Source organism: Sciurus carolinensis, chromosome 5 (assembly GCF_902686445.1).
Source record: "Sciurus carolinensis chromosome 5, mSciCar1.2, whole genome shotgun sequence".
In the NCBI taxonomy this organism is placed as follows: Eukaryota; Metazoa; Chordata; class Mammalia; order Rodentia; family Sciuridae; genus Sciurus; species Sciurus carolinensis.
Window position 1 is genome coordinate 93,979,080 of NC_062217.1, and position 17,189 is coordinate 93,996,268.

At 36.9% G+C, this 17,189-nt stretch overlaps 1 protein-coding gene across 2 annotated transcripts in view; it reads left to right on the forward strand.

The window, feature by feature from the left end:
- Rnls (renalase, FAD dependent amine oxidase) overlaps nt 1–17,189 on the forward strand; it is a 309,420-nt gene that overhangs the window by 54,636 nt on the left and 237,595 nt on the right. The window lies entirely within an intron of this gene.

Consider the following 17,189-nt stretch of genomic DNA (forward strand, 5'->3'; position numbering starts at 1 on the left):
ATTAGCAGTTACATTCTCCCTATAACTGACACCAGACATCCAATCCATCTAAATGTCCTGTTGGGACTTCTTAAAATACAAGCAACAGACCTCAACTTTCTACCATTTTCATCTTCATGTAAGCCAGCATCATTTCTCAACTGAGCCCCTGCAATCTTCTCTCTACACTTTCCAATCTTGCTGCTCCCCAATTCATTCCATATTTCTTATTTTTAAAGACATAAATAAAATTGTCACTTCCATTCTCTGCTTCCATCAATGTTTCTTGTAAAATTTGCAAGCTTCTTCATACTCTACCTTTTGTCTACTCTACCTGCATCATCTACTACTCTCACCGTCAGGCATTCTGCTTCCTCACATTGGCTTCCTTGCTGATCTCAAACGCACCATATATGTTCCTTTCTCAGGACTCATTCCATCTATCTGGGATATCCTTCCCCCACTTATCCACAGGTGCCCCACCCCCTAGTCTCCGCTGTCTCAGATGTAACCTCTTCACAGGGGACATTCTTCACTACCCTGTCCTTTGTACCAACCCCCAACTCCCAACCATACTGCTCCCTTTCCTTCTCTTACTTTGTTTTAAATTCAAAATGCTTGACATTACAGTCAGTATCAGTTTATTTTGATTGTATTGCCTCCATTAGAATATAAATTCCATGAGGGTATGATTTATCCAGTTTGCTTACTGTTATAACCTAGGCTCAGGTTAAATCTCAATAATATTTGTTGAATAAGTGAATAACTGAATGGATTGATGGATTTAGTAGCATATTATTGGACTTTTTTTCCCTAAGGAAATTAGAAATGAATAGATATAAAACTGTGGGTCTCAAGCAGGGACCTCTGAACTCCTGGAGATCTTAGAAGGTAGCAATGAGAAATCCAGGAGCTATTTTCTGAGTTTCTAAAGGTCTAGTAAAAAGCAAATCCTTATTCATAAAAAAAAAAAAAAAAAAAAAAGATTCAAAAGATAACTAAAATGTTAAATTTTCATGCTTGAGAAAATATCACATCAACTCAATATAGTAATTCTGGTTGATTCTTGCTGATCAGAAATTATTCTCAGTTATGTAAGTCTTACAAAGGTAAACCTATTTTGCTAATCTTTTGATGGAACCATTCTTTTAAAGGCCATCTCCAGTGGCCTTTTCCTCATGACATTTATTTTTTCTCCATTTTTACCCTCCTTAACTCAGTGCCTTCTTTATGAATCTTTTTTTCCTTTCATTACTGTGGAGCTAAATTCTTTCTTCTCCAACTCTTATTACACCTTCTCTTTTCTTTGTTAATTATTTCTCCTCCTTCTTCCTTAAACACCAGTATTTCTCAAGACTTTGTCTTGAACTCTGTTTCTTTGTTCTCTCTTCATATGCATTTTCATCTACCCTAAGGCTTCCTGTTCTGAAGACCCTAAATCTTTACCTGTGGCCCCAATTTTTCCTCTAACATTTAGACATGGGGTTTGCTATTCTTGAAATTCAACTGGTGCAGAGGTAGTGTTAATACCTACTCTCCTCACCAACCTGTTTCTTTCTCTGTTTATGTTCAGGGCAGTGTCATCTATTGGCTTATCACTCCCTCTGTCATGATTCCAGACTTCCCTAAACTCGTACAACCCTTTTATAGAAGACATTTTTTCTAAAAGACCCACCTGTCACTAGTTAAGTCCTACTTCACTCCATCCTCATAAATGAAACCAAAGTCATAATCTCAAGAGTACTTCAGGTCATTTCACTCTCCTTTGTAAATATACTTGGAGGTTCTTGAGCTTACCAACTAAAATTGGGCCTTTAAAGCCCCATTTTTAAATTTTTTTAAAGTGTTAATTGTTCTAATTAGTTGTACATGACAGTAGAATGCATTTATGTTTTGATAGATCATACATAAATGGAGTGTAATCTCTCATTTTTCTGATTATACGTATTGCAGAATCACACCAGTCATGCAGTCATACATGTACATGAGGTAAAAATGTCTGTTTCACTCTATTATCCTTCCTAACCCCATATCTCTTCCCCTTCCTTCACTCCCATCTACCTAATATAAAGTAACTCTATTCTTCCCTATCCACCCCACCCCCGCCCTTATTAGCTTCTGCATATCAGAGAAAACATTTGACCTTTGTTTTTTTGGGTTTGACTTATTTCTCTTAGCATGATATTCTCTAGCTCCATCCATTTACCTGCAAATGCCATAATATAATGTTTCTTTAAGTCTGAGTAATATTCTATCGTGTATATATACCACATTTTCTTTATCCATTCATCTGTTGAGGGGCATCTAGGTTGGTTCCAGAGTTTCAAAATCCTGTTTTTAAAATCTGAATTCAACTGACCCTTAAGGTCAAATTAATCTGTTCCTTTTTCTATTAACAGTAGACATCTACTCTTTCCAATTTCTACATCTTTTTCCTAATACTGTTTCTTTCTAAGAAAACATGATTCCTTATTTCTGTTAGGATTCAGCTCATCCTTTAAGGCTACCTCCTTCTGTGCCTTTCCTTACATTCCAGCCTAAAGTAATACTTGAGGTCCTCTATAATCAGATACTTGGTACTAAAGAAATGACCAGGCAAAAGGAATCCACTTAAAACAGTGACTAACATTTCATAGTAAATAAAAACAAAAATGTTTGATTGGTACTGTAATTTGAAAAATCAAACTAAAGCTTGTTTACTTATAATTAATAAAATTTAGACTATAATTGAAATTTTTAGCTAATTCTTGGAATACACAAAGAGCAAAGTGTTTATTTGGATTTTGGCATAATTTTCTGATGATTGATAGGATGATTTAATCACATGATTTTGTCATTTGTACCACAAATATTTTGAAAGAATACTCGAGAAACCTAGTTTTACCTAGACCACCTTTTCATTGTTTAATATTAAAGGTATCATGTCAGTTCTTTGTCTCTTTTTCAGTTAACTTGTTTCTCTCTTTTAAATCCTGATCTGTAGATGTCTTTGCATGTAATTTGAGTGATTCTCCCCAAATTTGCACTGGTTCCATGCAAACATGCAAATTTTTCACTGTCTACAATTTCTTTTTGTAGTAGATTAGCATCTGTGCTATCATTATTAGATGATTTGCAAAAACCTCTATAAGTACCTCCCACTTTATCCTGAGGGTTTTTGTAGTCTTTGTCATGTCCTAAGTGTTTGACTACATCTTTTCTAACAGGTTTTAAGTTTGTTGAGGTAAGAATTATGGTCTGTTCTTTTTCTACCCTCCACAGAATTCATGGAAATAATTTGTACAAAGTGAAAATTTAGAAAATAATTACCAAATTGTATTGTTGATTGGTTCCCCAAAAGAATCACTCTTTGCCTTTTGTTGTATTTCATCATTAGAAACAATATCATAAAATTAGTTGTGGAAAAATTAATCTTTTTTTTCTATAAGAGCAACATAATATTAAGTAGTACCATTCCTAATCAAAGATTCAATTTCAGATATAAAAAATAGTGTATCATAAAATACATAAAAACTAAAATCTTCTATGATAAAATAATAAAAACTTTGTCTTGTAAAATTTTTATCAGTATATCACATATAAGATCATGTGTGTATTATAACATGGACATAAAAATGCAAATTTGATTATACATTTAACATGAATGTGAAGGTGATCATAAATATTTATTTAAAATTGATAGCAAATTCTCTTCCCCTTTTAAAATTTAGAAGGGACTTTGGAAAATGAATTTGATAATCTATTTTAAAAGGTTCATTGAAGTAAGTCTCAAACTGATACTTTTACTCCTGTGTAGAGATGGGAGTTGGGGAAAGAAAGCAATTCCATTGACTAGGTCTGCCCAGTCTTATAAGGATTATTCAATATTTGTCTTTTTTTTTTTTTAATTGTATACAAATGGGATACATGTTGTTTCTCTATTTGTACATAGAGTCAAGGCATACCATTTGTGTAATCATACGTTTACATAGGGCAATGATGTTTATTTTTTTTCCCTTCCCCCCCACCCCTCCCACCCCTCTTTTCCCTCTATACAGTCCTTCTTTCCTTCATTCTTACCACACTCCTTATCCCTAACCCTAAATCTAACCCTAAACCTAATGCTAACCCCTCCCAACCCCCATTATATGTCCTCATCCGCTTATCAGCGAGATCATTCGTCCTTTAGTTTTTTGAGATTGCCTTATCTCACTTAGCATGATATTCTCCAATTTCGTCCATTTGCCTACAAATGCCATAATTTTATCATTCTTCATTGCGGAGTAATATTCCATTGTATAAATATGCCACAGTTTCTTTATCCATTCATCAACTGAAGGGCATCTAGGTTGGTTCCACAATCTGGCTATGGTGAATTGAGCAGCAATGAACATTGATGTGGCTGTATCTCTGTAGTATGCTGATTGTAAGTCCTTTGGGTATAGGCCAAGGAGTGGGATAGCTGGGTCAAATGGTGTTTCCATTCCAAGCTTTCTGAGGAATCTCCACACTGCTTTCCAGAGTGGCTGCACTAATTTGCAACCCCACCAGCAATGTATGAGTGTTCCTTTTTCACCACATCCTCGCCAACACCTATTGTTGCTTGTATTCTTGATAATCGCCATTCTAATTGGGGTGAGATGAAATCTTAGGGTAGCTTTGATTTGCATTTCTCTTATTACTAGGGATGTTGAACATTTTTTCATATATCTGTTGATTACTTGTACATCTTCTTCTGTGAAGTGTCTGTTCATTTCCTTAGCCCATTTGTTGATTGGATTATTTGTATTCTTCGTATAGAGTTTTTTGAGTTCTTTATAGATTCTGGAAATTAGCGCTCTATCTGAGGTATGGTTGGCAAAGATATTCTCCCACTCTGTAGGCTCTCTCTTCACATTTCTGATAGTTTCCTTTGCTGAGAGAAAGCTTTTTAGTTTGAATCTATCCCAGTTGTTGATTCTTGCTTTTATTTCTTGTGCTATGGGAGTCCTGTTAAGGAAGTCTGATCCTAAGCCAACAAGTTGAAGATTTGGACCTACTTTTTCTTCTATAAGATGCAGGGTCTCTGGTCTGATTCCGAGGTCCTTGATCTATTTTGAGTTGAGTTTTGTGTAGGGTGAGAGATAGGGGTTTAATTTTATTCTATTGCATATGGTTTTCCAGTTTTCCCAGCACCATTTGTTAAAGAGGCTATCTTTTCTCCATTGCATATTTTTGGAACCTTTGTCTAGTATGAGAAAATTGTATTTATTTGGGTTTGTGTCCATGTCCTCTATTCTGTACCATTGATCTACCTGTCTATTTTGGTACCAATACCATGCCGTTTTTGTTACTATTGCTTTGTAGTAGAGTTGAAGATCTGGTATTGCAATACCCCCTGCTTCGCTCTTGCTACTGAGGATTGCTTTGGCTATTCTAGGTTTTTTATTCTTCCAGATGAATTTCATAATTACTTGCTCTATTTCTGTAAGGTACATCTTTGGGATTTTAATTGGAATTGCATTGAATCTGTATAGCACTTTAGGTAGTATAGCCATTTTGACAATATTAATTCTGCCTATCCAGGAACATGGGAGATCTTTCCATCTTCTAAGGTTTTCTTTAATTTCTTTCTTTAGCGTTCTGTAGTTCTCATTGTAGAGGTCTTTCACCTCTTTTGTGAGATTGATTCCCAAGTATTTTATTTTTTTCGATGCTATTGTGAATGGGGTAGTTTTCCTAATTTCTCTTTCTGAAGATTCATCACCTATGTATAAAAATGCATTGGATTTATGAGCATTGATCTTGTAACCTGCTACTTTACTAAATTCACTTATGAGTTCTAAAAGTTTTCTGGTGGAATTTCCAGGTTCCTCTAAATATATAATCATGTCATCAGCGAACAGGGATAGTTTGAGTTCTTCTTTTCCTATTCGTATCCCTTTAATTTCTTTGGTTTGTCTGATTGCTCTGGCTAGAGTCTCAAGGACGATGTTGAATAGAAGTGGTGAAAGAGGGCATCCCTGCCTTGTTCCAGTTTTTAGGGGGAACGCTTTCAGTTTTTCACCATTTAGAATGATATTAGCCATGGGCTTAGCGTAGATTGCCTTTATAATGTTTAGGAATGTTCCCACTACCCCAATTTTTTCTAGTGTTTTGAGCATGAAGGGATGCTGTATTTTATCGAATGCTTTTTCTGCATCTATTGAAATAATCATGTGATTCTTAACTTTAAGTCTGTTGACATGGTGAATGACATTTATTGATTTCCGAATGTTGAACCAACCTTGCATCCCTGGGATAAAACCCACTTGATCGTGGTGCACTATCTTTTTAATATATATTTGTATGCGATTTGCTAAAATTTTGTTGACAATTTTTGCGTCCATGTTCATTAAGGATATTGGTCTGAAATTTTCTTTCCTCGATGTGTCTCTGGTTTAGGTATCAGGGTGATATTGGCTTCATAGAACGAGTTTGGGAGGGTTCCCTCCTCTTCTATTTCATGGAATAGTTTGAGGAGTATTGGAATGAGCTCTTCTTTAAAGGTTTTATAGAACTCGGCTGAGAACCCATCTGGTCCCGGACTTTTCTTTGTTGGTAGGCTTTTGATGACCTCTTCTATTTCATTGCATGAAATTGATTTATTTAAGTTGTGTATGTCCTCCTCGTTCAGTTTAGGTAATTCATATGTCTCTAGAAATTTGTTGATGTCTTCGAGGTTTTCTGTTTTGTTGGAGTATAGATTTTCGAAATAGCTTCTAATTATGTTTTGTATTTCACTCGTGTCTGTTGTGATGTTTCCTTGTTCATTCCGAATTTTAGTAATTTGAGTTTTCTCCCTCTTTCTCTTTGTTAGTGTGGCTAAGGGTTTATCAATTTTATTTATTTTTTCAAAGAACCAACTATTTATTTTGTTAATTTTTCCAATTGTTTCTTTTGTTTCGATTTCGTTGATTTCGGCTTTGATTTTAACTATTTCCTGTCTTCTACTACTTTTGGTATTGGTCTGCTCTTCTTTTTCTAGCGCTTTGAGCTGTAGCGTTAAGTCGTTTATTTGTTGATTTTTACTTCTTTTTTTGAATGCGCTCCATGAAATAAATCTTCCTCTAAGTACTGCTTTCATAGTGTCCCAGAGATTTTGATATGATGTGTCTTTGTTCTCGTTTACTTCTAAGAATTTTTTTATTTCCCTCCTGATGTCTTCTGTTATCCATTCATCATATAATAGTGTATTATTTAATCTCCAGGTATTGGAGAAGTTTCTGTTTTTTATTCTGTCATTTATTTCTAATTTCAATCCATTATGATCTGATAGAGTACAAGGTAGTATCTCTATCTTCTTGTATTTGCTAACAGTAGCTTTGTGGCATAAAATATGGTCTATTTTAGAGAAGGATCCATGTGCTGCTGAGAAGAAAATGTATTCGTTCATTGTTGGATGGTATATTCTATATATGTCCTTTAAGTCTAAATTGTTGATTGTGTTGTTGAGATCTATAGTTTCTTTATTCAATTTTTGTTTGGACGATCTATCCAGTGGTGAGAGAGGTGTGTTAAAATCGCCTAGTATTATTGTGTTGTGGTCTATTTGATTTCTGGAATTGAGAAGGATTTGTTTGACGTACGTGGATGAGCCAATGTTCGGGGCATAGATATTTATGATTGTTATGTCTTGCTGATTTATGCTTCCCTTAAGCAGCATGTAATGTCCTTCTTTATCCCTTCTGACTAGTTTTGGCTTGAAGTCCACATTATCTGAAATGAGGATGGATACTCCAGCTTTTTTGCTGTGTCCGTGTGCATGGTATGTTTTTCCACATCCTTTCACCTTTAGTCTATGGGTGTCTCTTTCTATGAGGTGAGTCTCTTGCAGGCAGCATATTGTTGGATTTTTCTTTTTAATCCAATCTGCCAGTCTGTGTCTTTTGATTGATGAATTCAGGCCATTAACATTCAGGGTTATTATTGTGATATGATTTGTATTCCCAGTCAATTGACTCATATTTGTTTTTGACATGATTTGGTTTCTCCTTTATTTGGCTATTCCTTTAGGCTAGCGCCTCCTGTTGCTGATTTGCATCGTTGTTTTTCATCTCTTCCTCATGGAATATTTTGCTGAGAATGTTCTGTAATGCTGGCTTTCTTTTTGTAAATTCCTTTAGCTTTTGTTTATCATGGAAGGATCTTATTTCATCGTGAAATTTGAAGGTAAGTTTTGCTGGGTATAAGATTCTTGGTTGGCATCCGTTTTCTTTCAGGGCTTGGTATATGTTGTTCCAGGCCCTTCTAGCTTTTAGGGTCTGGATTGAAAAATCTGCTGATATTCTTATTGGTTTCCCTCTGAATGTAATTTGATTCTTTTCTCTCGCGGCCTTTAAAATTCTGTCTTTATTTTGTATGTTAGGTATTTTCATAATAATGTGCCTTGGTGTGGGTCTGTTGTAATTTTGTATATTTGGAGTCCTATAAGCCTCTTGTACTTGGTTTTCCATTTCATTCTTCAGATTTGGGAAATTTTCTGTTATTATTTCATTGAATAGATTGATCATTCCTTTGGTTTGTTTCTCTAAGCCTTCCTCAATCCCAATAATTCTTAAGTTTGACCTTTTCATGATATCCCATAATTCTTGTAGATTCTGTTCATGATTTCTTACCATCTTTTCTGTTTGGCCAACTTTGCTTTCAAGATTAAATAATTTGTCTTCAATGTCTGAGGTTCTGTCTTCCAGGTGTTCTATCCTATTGGTTATGCTTTCTATGGAATTTTTAACTTGGTTAATTGTTTCCTTCATTTCAAGTATTTCAGTTTGCTTTTTTTTCAGTATCTCTAACTCTTTATTGAAATGATCTCTTGCTTCTCGTATTTGGTCTTTTAACTGTTGATTGGTGCGATCATTTAATGCCTGCATTTGCTCTTTCATCTCCTCCTTCAATGCCTGCATTTGCTCTTTCATCTCCTCATTAGCTTCCCTGATCGTTTTAATTACATACATTCTGACTCCCTTTCTGACATTTCTTATGCTGTGCTGTCATTGGGTTTTATTGATGTAGTATCTAGGTTTGTTTGGGACATTTTCTTCCCTTGTTTTCTCATATTGGTCAGTTGTCAGTGGGACCCTGAGATATTGCAGTTTTCCGCTACTGGCTTATAGTGTCCCTGTAGATTTCCAGTGTATCACCTCCCAGCCTTCAGTAGCCTGATGTCTTGGAGGAATCTGATAAAGCAGTGCATCCGAAGAAAACTGCCCCTAGCCCCCTACTGGTTCCACGGTTTGGAACTAGCTCTGTGCGGAAATGCTCTCACTGTGGGCCTCCACCGTGCAGCTGGCCGTGTGGGAGAAGCCCACTGCCGGAGTGTGGAAGGCTACCTTGGGAAGACTCTAGCTGCCCTGCCCGGCTCCGATAAGCCACCTCTATCTGGGCCTGCCACCCGGGCCGAGCCTTACCCAGTGGGCAGACTCACCTGTGGCTCTATTTTAGTCTGAGTCTCTCAATGCCTCCCCTTCTTAACTCCTGGGTTCTGGAGCGACTGGGGGTACAGTCACCCTCTATGCCGCCATCTTGGATTGCAACGTGAAGAGAGCCTGCGGCCGGAGTGGGCAGAGCTGCCTGAAGAGGTCTCTGGCTGCCCTGCCCTGATCCCAGAGGCTGCTTGTGGATCTAAGCTCTCCGTTGGTTCAGGGGCTTGTGGCTGGTCCTATGTAGAAAGACTCTCACTGGGCGGTCTTTCAAGGTCTAGCCTTGAAAGGCACCTCCCACCGCAGGGGTCCAGGCTACTTGGGGAGGTCTCTGACTGCCCTATCCTGGTCCCTGAATCTGCTTGCGTGCCAGAGTACGCTGCGTTGCACTGGCTCCGGGACTCGGAGCTTGTTCTGGTCAGAAAGGCTCTCACTAGCGGGCCAGTTCCGTTCCGAGAACCTGGAGAAGCTGGCTGTGTGGGCGGGGCCCACCGCCTGAGTGCCCAGGGCTGCCTGTGGATGACTCTAGCTGCCCTGCCCGGCTCCGATAAGCCACCTCTATCTGGGCCTGCCACCCGGGTCGAGCTTTACCCAGTGGGCAGACTCACCTGTGGCTCTATTTCAGTCCGAGTCTCTCAATTCCTCCCCTTCTTAACTCCTGCGTTCTGGAGCGACTGGGGGTGCAGTCACCCTCTAGGCCGCCATCTTGATCGCCCCCTCAATATTTGTCTTGAGAGGTAATCATGATTTTGCTTTAGCCACAAAAGATACAGTGTGAAGTTTTCTTTATTCACCCACTCTTTGTTCAACATGGATGTATTCAATGAGAGAAGAAATAACTTCTGTACAAGAACATAAAGTACTGTGTCATTCTACTTGATGATTGGGTAGAGAATACTTCACACATCTTTGGAAGGCCATAAAAACCATTACTGGGATGTTGGAATGAACTTTTCAAGGGAATTTCTGGCAGAAGATGGTACTCTAACTTAGTATGTGCTTTTTTATAAAAATTTATGAATGAATGGTGGGAAATATGCAGCTATGATTGAGTAGCACTGAGATCTATGAAGTGCCTTGATATGGAGACCACCTACATCAAACTAGGGAAAAAAAATTAACCTCTATAACTTGAATGCCCTTGCCCTCTCTGTAATGCTTTTATCTAAACTAACTGGAATTACAGTGTACCTAACATGACGGGGTTTTAAAAATGTTCTGATAAATTCAGTTCACAGTTGAGATAAAATACATACAGTTTATCGAAAAGATGAATTTGGAAACCATTCTCTTGTACTTTTCTTTCTTTTTAGTACTCCAACATGACCTTCTGCCTTTGTGCGTCTCTCTGTTGCCTAGCAGTGCCTATTAACCTGCAGGGACATTGATAAAGGAAGGCTGACCCCTGATGTCCTCTGTCTCTCCATATAATCATGACAACTGAAGTCAGATGCTGTTCTCTTGTCCTCACCAGTTGGAATGCATTGGTTCATCTACTTTTATAAATATTTCTTTCATTTTGGGTCATGTATTGGGATTAGTGGTTTGGGGGACAATTACTGAGACCATTTTCTTAGTTTCTATTAAGTAATACTTTTTAAACTGCTTTTTTTTTTTAACCAACTTTTTTAAAAAGGCAAATTCCCATTTTTATTAATTAGCGAATGAACCAACATGAATTTCTGAAAACGATATGTCATCTCATTAGCTTTTTTTAAATGGCATTGTCTGTTTTAGTCAGCTTTTTTGCTGCTGTGACTAAAAGATCTGACCAGAACAATTTTAAAGGAGGAAAAGTTTATTTGAGGGCTCATGTTTTCAGAGGTCTTAGTTCATGTAGAAGGCCATCTGTATTCCTTGGGGCTTGAGGTGAAGCAGAACATCATGGTGGAAGAGTGTGGCAGAGGGAGGCAGCTCACAGGGTATTCAGGAAGCAGAGAGAGAGAGAGAGAGAGAGAGAGAGAGAGAGAGAGACTCCACTTTCCAGATACAAAATATATACCCCATAACCATGGCCCCACTGAACCACTTCCTCCAGCCACATCCCCTGCCTCCAGTTCCACTCAGATAATCCCATGAGGAAATTAATTCACTGATTAGGTTAAGGCTACAATCTAATAATTTCTCCTCCAAACTTTCTTGCATTGTCTCACATGTGAGCTTTTGGGGGACACTCATATCCAAACCCTAACAGTCTTTGTGTCTTCCTCTGTTTCCTATGGAGCTATGTTTTGTGAGGAAAATAATATATTTTTAGTTACATAAGGATTGAAGGATTATTATCATTTACATGCAACCACTATGAAAATTATTAAAGAAGGTATGTAAGAAGAGCAATACCAAAGGAAAAAAGTGAAACATGAAAATCAATAGTAAGAATGAAAGTTTTAAGAATGTAATTAATTGTTCAATGTAAACAAGAGCAATTTTATAGTTACTTACCTTAAGTACTGAACAACAACAAAAGGCTATAGATACATCTGCTCAGTGAATAATTAATTTGGGAGTACTACAAAAATAAAATTATAGCTTCTGAACTGACAATAGGAAAAAAACATGGAATTTAGGAAATGTTAGTTCAATAGACATCAAGAAAAGGGAAAAGAAAGGACAAAAGAAACACAAAACCCAAAATAAAATGATAGAAATAATTGCTAATTTATTAGTAACCAACATCTTGTAAACAGGTCAGTCACCATATAGAAACAAGATCCACTGAAAGGTTTATTGTTTTTTGTTAATTTATTGTTTTTCCAAGTTCTATTTATTTATCTGTTTTCCATTTGTATCCTACTTTCCTTTTGTTTCCTTGTTTCTTGTTTGTTTGGATCTTTTGGCTTTTGACATTTGAGATTTTCTTTGCCATTGGTGACCCTTGGTTATTCATTCATATTTTGAGTGTACACCAATAAAATGCCAACTGGAAGCTCTGTACTTGGGGTGGGAGCTCATGGACTGGCACATTTCACTGAAGGACAATCACACAAGGTTCTTACTGTTGTAGAATTTTTTTCTTTTAAATGCTGAGGATTGAACTCAGGGACACTCTACCACCACATCTCATTTTATTTTGAGACCAGGTCATACTAAATTGCCCAGGCTGTCCTGAAACTGGGGATTCTCCTGCCTCAGTCTACTGTGTCACTGGGATTACAAGTGTGCACCAGCACCACATCGGCTGTTCTGACCATTTTAGAGCAGACCTGAGTCTCCCAATAGGGTTACAGTTAATCTACATAGTACCTATATATAAATTAGAAAAATTTATCCTGTAGGGCATATGAGTTTACCAGCTGGTATCTTTATGCTATTTAGAGAAAGCTGTCCCATCCCTCTGGGCTAACAAAAGCCCTTCCCCAAGACATAGAGGTTGGTAAATGGAGCATGGGTTGAACTGTCCCTCATTGCAGTACTCAGCCAGCTATTTCTGGTGAAGATAAAAATCGGAAAAAGTCTGCATGCCTGCTTCTGAATACAAGTATGTTTAGATCTTTCTCTAAGAGACAGACCTGGAAGCAGGGTAGGTGGTTGGTGTGGAGAGAGGTTAAAGGTCAAGTTCTGGAAGCTAAAGGTGCTAGAGTTCTGGAATCCATGTATAGGAAGGAAGGTGAGGGGGCTGGACAGGGAGAGTGCCTAACCCTCCAGTATGTGGACTTTGATTTTAATTACCTATTTAACTAAGGAGAGTCACTCATGCCCCAGATTTTCAAGCCTACCAAACTCTTCATCATTGTTAAGCTTCCAGTCTTCTGGTTGTAAGGATAGGGGGAGAGAAAGGGATCACTGGAGTCCAACTCAATTGCTTTCTTTTTTTCTTTTCTATCTCTCAACTCTGCCTTCAGAGATCTTGGTGCCTTGAGTTCCTGAATTTTTCTAAAATTATGCAACTCTCCTGGCTTCCCACTGCTTACTTTTTTTGCACTCTTGAAACTCTGCTAACTCTACTGAGGGGCAATTATTTCTCATCCATCTACTACATAGCTTTCAGAAGTTTTTACTGTCATGTTTATTGTTTTCTCAAACTTTCTTTGTCCTTTTATTTTCAGTTTTTGTTTATTGTCATTTAGTGCAAAATAACAAAGTAGCAGACGTAAATACAGTACTCATGTTTTTATGTTTAATCCCAGACTCATATTTTCTTTATCATTTGAGGTGGGGGTTCTACGCTTCTGAGTATTTATATAAACTCATTTTCATGACTTCTAAATGTAGTTAAGAATTTGCTCTATTTTGTTCAAGATAGTAATTGCTATATTGCTCTTACTCTTTTGATATTTTTGTATATAATAAAAAGGCCTATTGGACATCATCTGGTTTTGATTTTCATTGGCAGTGGTTGAGGTGCTATTGGCCATTGCAAAATTGTGAAGATGAAGTACATTGAAAGTAAAGTTGCTGCCTTGCTGGATTCATTGCACCTTGGAAGAAACTTCACATCATCCTACAAATCTTGATTGGTTTTTGTGGGCATTAGGCAGTTTTTTCAGTGAGTCATATCATAATTTCCTAAGGGACTGAGGAAATCTGAGCAGTTAATGCATATTTGTATTATTAATGGCAGTTATTATAATCTCTCATGTCTGCTAAAACTGTGATTTCATGGGGCAGAGGAATAGAGAAATATACCAAGCCATGTTATGTTGTTACTAGCTTAATCCTAACCTATAGCAATATTCTAGTAAAATAAATAAAAAACGACCTTCCTTACCACCCCATTTGACCTGAATTAATATTCTTTGTGAGTGAATTTTTGTTTGCAAGACCTTTATAATGAGTCTGAATATCCAATTTAGTAAGCTAGTTGATCTGGAAGATCTGAGAATCCCCTCCCTTAGCACAGGATCAGTTTAAATACCAAAATATGTTGCATGTACAGTAACTGAACATCCAAGCCATGATTGAAAGTTGTGGAACATAATTTATAAAACACAATTCTGTTTTAACACAAGTAAGCAAATAAAACTAAAAATTAAGATGAGGTGTGCTAAAAACCTACTTAGAGAAAACTGTCTTCCCTTAGCTTTGAATGTCCTTCTGCATTGCTATGGTTTCAGCCATCTGAACTACTTCATCACATACGTGATCTACATGCATTTATTTAGGGTTTTCCTAGAATCTTGATAAATATGAAGAAAGTATACATTATTGTGAAAAGTGGAGACTTATAGATTTCCTTATGTTCCATAAATTAGATGTCATATCAGCAATGATCATTGGGATCTTTATGGGGTGGAATGTAGAATGAAAGAAATAATTATGGTGCAATGTCTCTGGTGCAAATGTCTCTTATGTGGATGTGTGTGCCTGTGTACACACATACACACATATACACACTTGTGTACACTAACACAACAAAATACTTTGCTCTCAGATAACTTGAGCAACTAAAATTTCTCCTTGGTACTGTTGTTACTATGTGTAGTTTAGATATTCCTTGTCATTAGGTTGTCAGATTGGGGAAATAAACAGTAGTATGATCTGCTTTGGACTAGGGCAAGAATTTTTAGTGCTTTAGGTATACTGAAAGGTTAGATATAGCCGTATCTAATACAAGACCATGTATAGGGCCCAATGTTTGTATCAGTAAATAAGAAAACACTCTCCAATAGAACTTTCTGTGATGCTGGAAATGTTCTGTATTTGCTCTGTCTGATCTGGTAGGTATCAGTTTTGTGTAGCCATTGAGCATTTGAACTGTGGCTATTTTAACTGAAAAACTGAATTTTAAAATTTCATTTAATTTTATTTAAACTTCAAACAGTTAATAAAAATAGGATGTTCTGTTACAATTACTTGGAAATATAAATCACAGAATTAAATTATTTTGCATAGCAGGCATAGTTTATAAAACAATTTATGGTAGCTTGATTATAGCATAAATCAAGATCTCATTCATTCATTCATTTAACAAAAAAATTAAGTACTATGCTATACTGTCCCGTAATGTAGTCACTATGCTGTACTAGATTCTGGTGTAAACAAGTTGTTGCTGGATTGGACTCCAAATAAATGAAAACCTTTTAAGGTTACAACAGATATCTAAAACTGACCAATTTAAGTTGGAAGGGTGAATCTTTCTGCTGCTGTTATAGAACAAGATAAAAAGAACAGGGCCCAGGAAGCCATCAGGGACAATGCCAACAGCCAGGGAAATAGGACAGACGCCCAGGGTCCTAAATAATTAAAAAGAAAGAAAGAAAGAAACTAATCAGTTTAAAGGAAGGCTATATGATTAAAAATCAACAGAAGATAGAGTTCAAAAAGCTACAATGTGTAAACAAGGATGAAAGCCAACCAGAAATGATTGCAAGTTTAGCATGTAGTAAAGGCACACCCAGGAGATGCTGATCAATCAGGATACACTATTGTTCCACAATATAGAATGATAGAGACTCCTGGGTAAAACCTATCTAGCAAGCAAATGTAGGGTGGTGGAAGTATAGGCCTGTCACTCACTCCATTGCCTTATGTATTGTCCTGGCTCAATGGAAAGGGACGGATGAGTGAATTCTTAACCTGAGCAGTGAATCTCTTATTTATGCAAGTGATTCTGCAAATACTCAAACCTTGAGAAGTTCAGTTAGACTGTGTGTTTCCATGAAGTATCTATGAAGGACTTCCCTTTACTTCTTTTTAAACTGACTCTCACAACCAAATATCTGTAATCATTTTTTCCTGGATTCCTATGAGATTTGAATTTCAAGAAAGAGATGAGAATCATCTTCTGTTTGGTTCTTCATAATTTTGTAAACCCAAGGGAAAGTATAGACTTTAGTCAAATGTTCTTGAGTTTGGAACCTGATATAAAGTGATCCCTTTCTTTAAAGGAAGTGAAACAGAACAATTTTTAAAAAGTCACCTTCTACTCACTTTGCTCACAGTATAAGCTCAGTAGGCTTATACTAACATTTGAACATTTGAATTATTACTTTCAGAAAGTTGCAACTTATTATCAAATAGTCTAGGGGATATAGCTCAGTTGGTAGAGTGCTTGCCTTGCATGCAGAGTCCTGGGTTCAATCCCTAGCACCAAAACAAAAAAATAAATAAATGAATAAAATAAAATAAAATAAATAAAGTCTATAAATGTTTAACTTGGTAGAAAAGAAAGTAGGGTGTCCTTTTATACTTGGCTAGAAATATTACCTGAATATATCTAGAATCAAGTAGTTATTTTCAGAATGGCACAGTGGGGCATGTGCAAAGGATACCTGTAGCCAATCAGTAGCACTATTATTTTAAAAAATATTTTTAGGATGAAGGTTCAGAATTTCCCCTTTTAAAAATCTTAACAAAAATGCCAGTTTGTTTTTTTTTTGTTTGTTTGTTTTTTTTTTTTTTGGTATTGGGGATTGAATCCAGGGTCTTGTACAGACACTCTATCAGTGAGCTACATCCCTAATTCTCTTTATTTTTTATTTTGAGATTAAGTCTTGCTAAGTTACCAGGGCGGGTCTTGAACTTATGATCTTCCTGTCTTACTGGGAGGCAGTGCACCACCACACTTGGCTAGAAAGAAGTAACTTAAGAGTCCCTTCTCACATCTCTTGTTGCTCCTCTGTATTTGATGATTTTGACAACTGTTTTAAAGGGTTTACTTGTTTATAGAATTGCTCCCTCTTCCCAGGACAGCTGGTTAGATATACAGGTGCATATTCATGCTAAGGAATGTCCAAACATGCCACTGCCTTTTGGCCTCAACAGCCAGGTATTTCTTTTTTGGAGACAAATCAGTGGTTCGTCTGGCCCAGGGCCTCCTGCATATTGGGCAAGCACTATTGAACCACACTC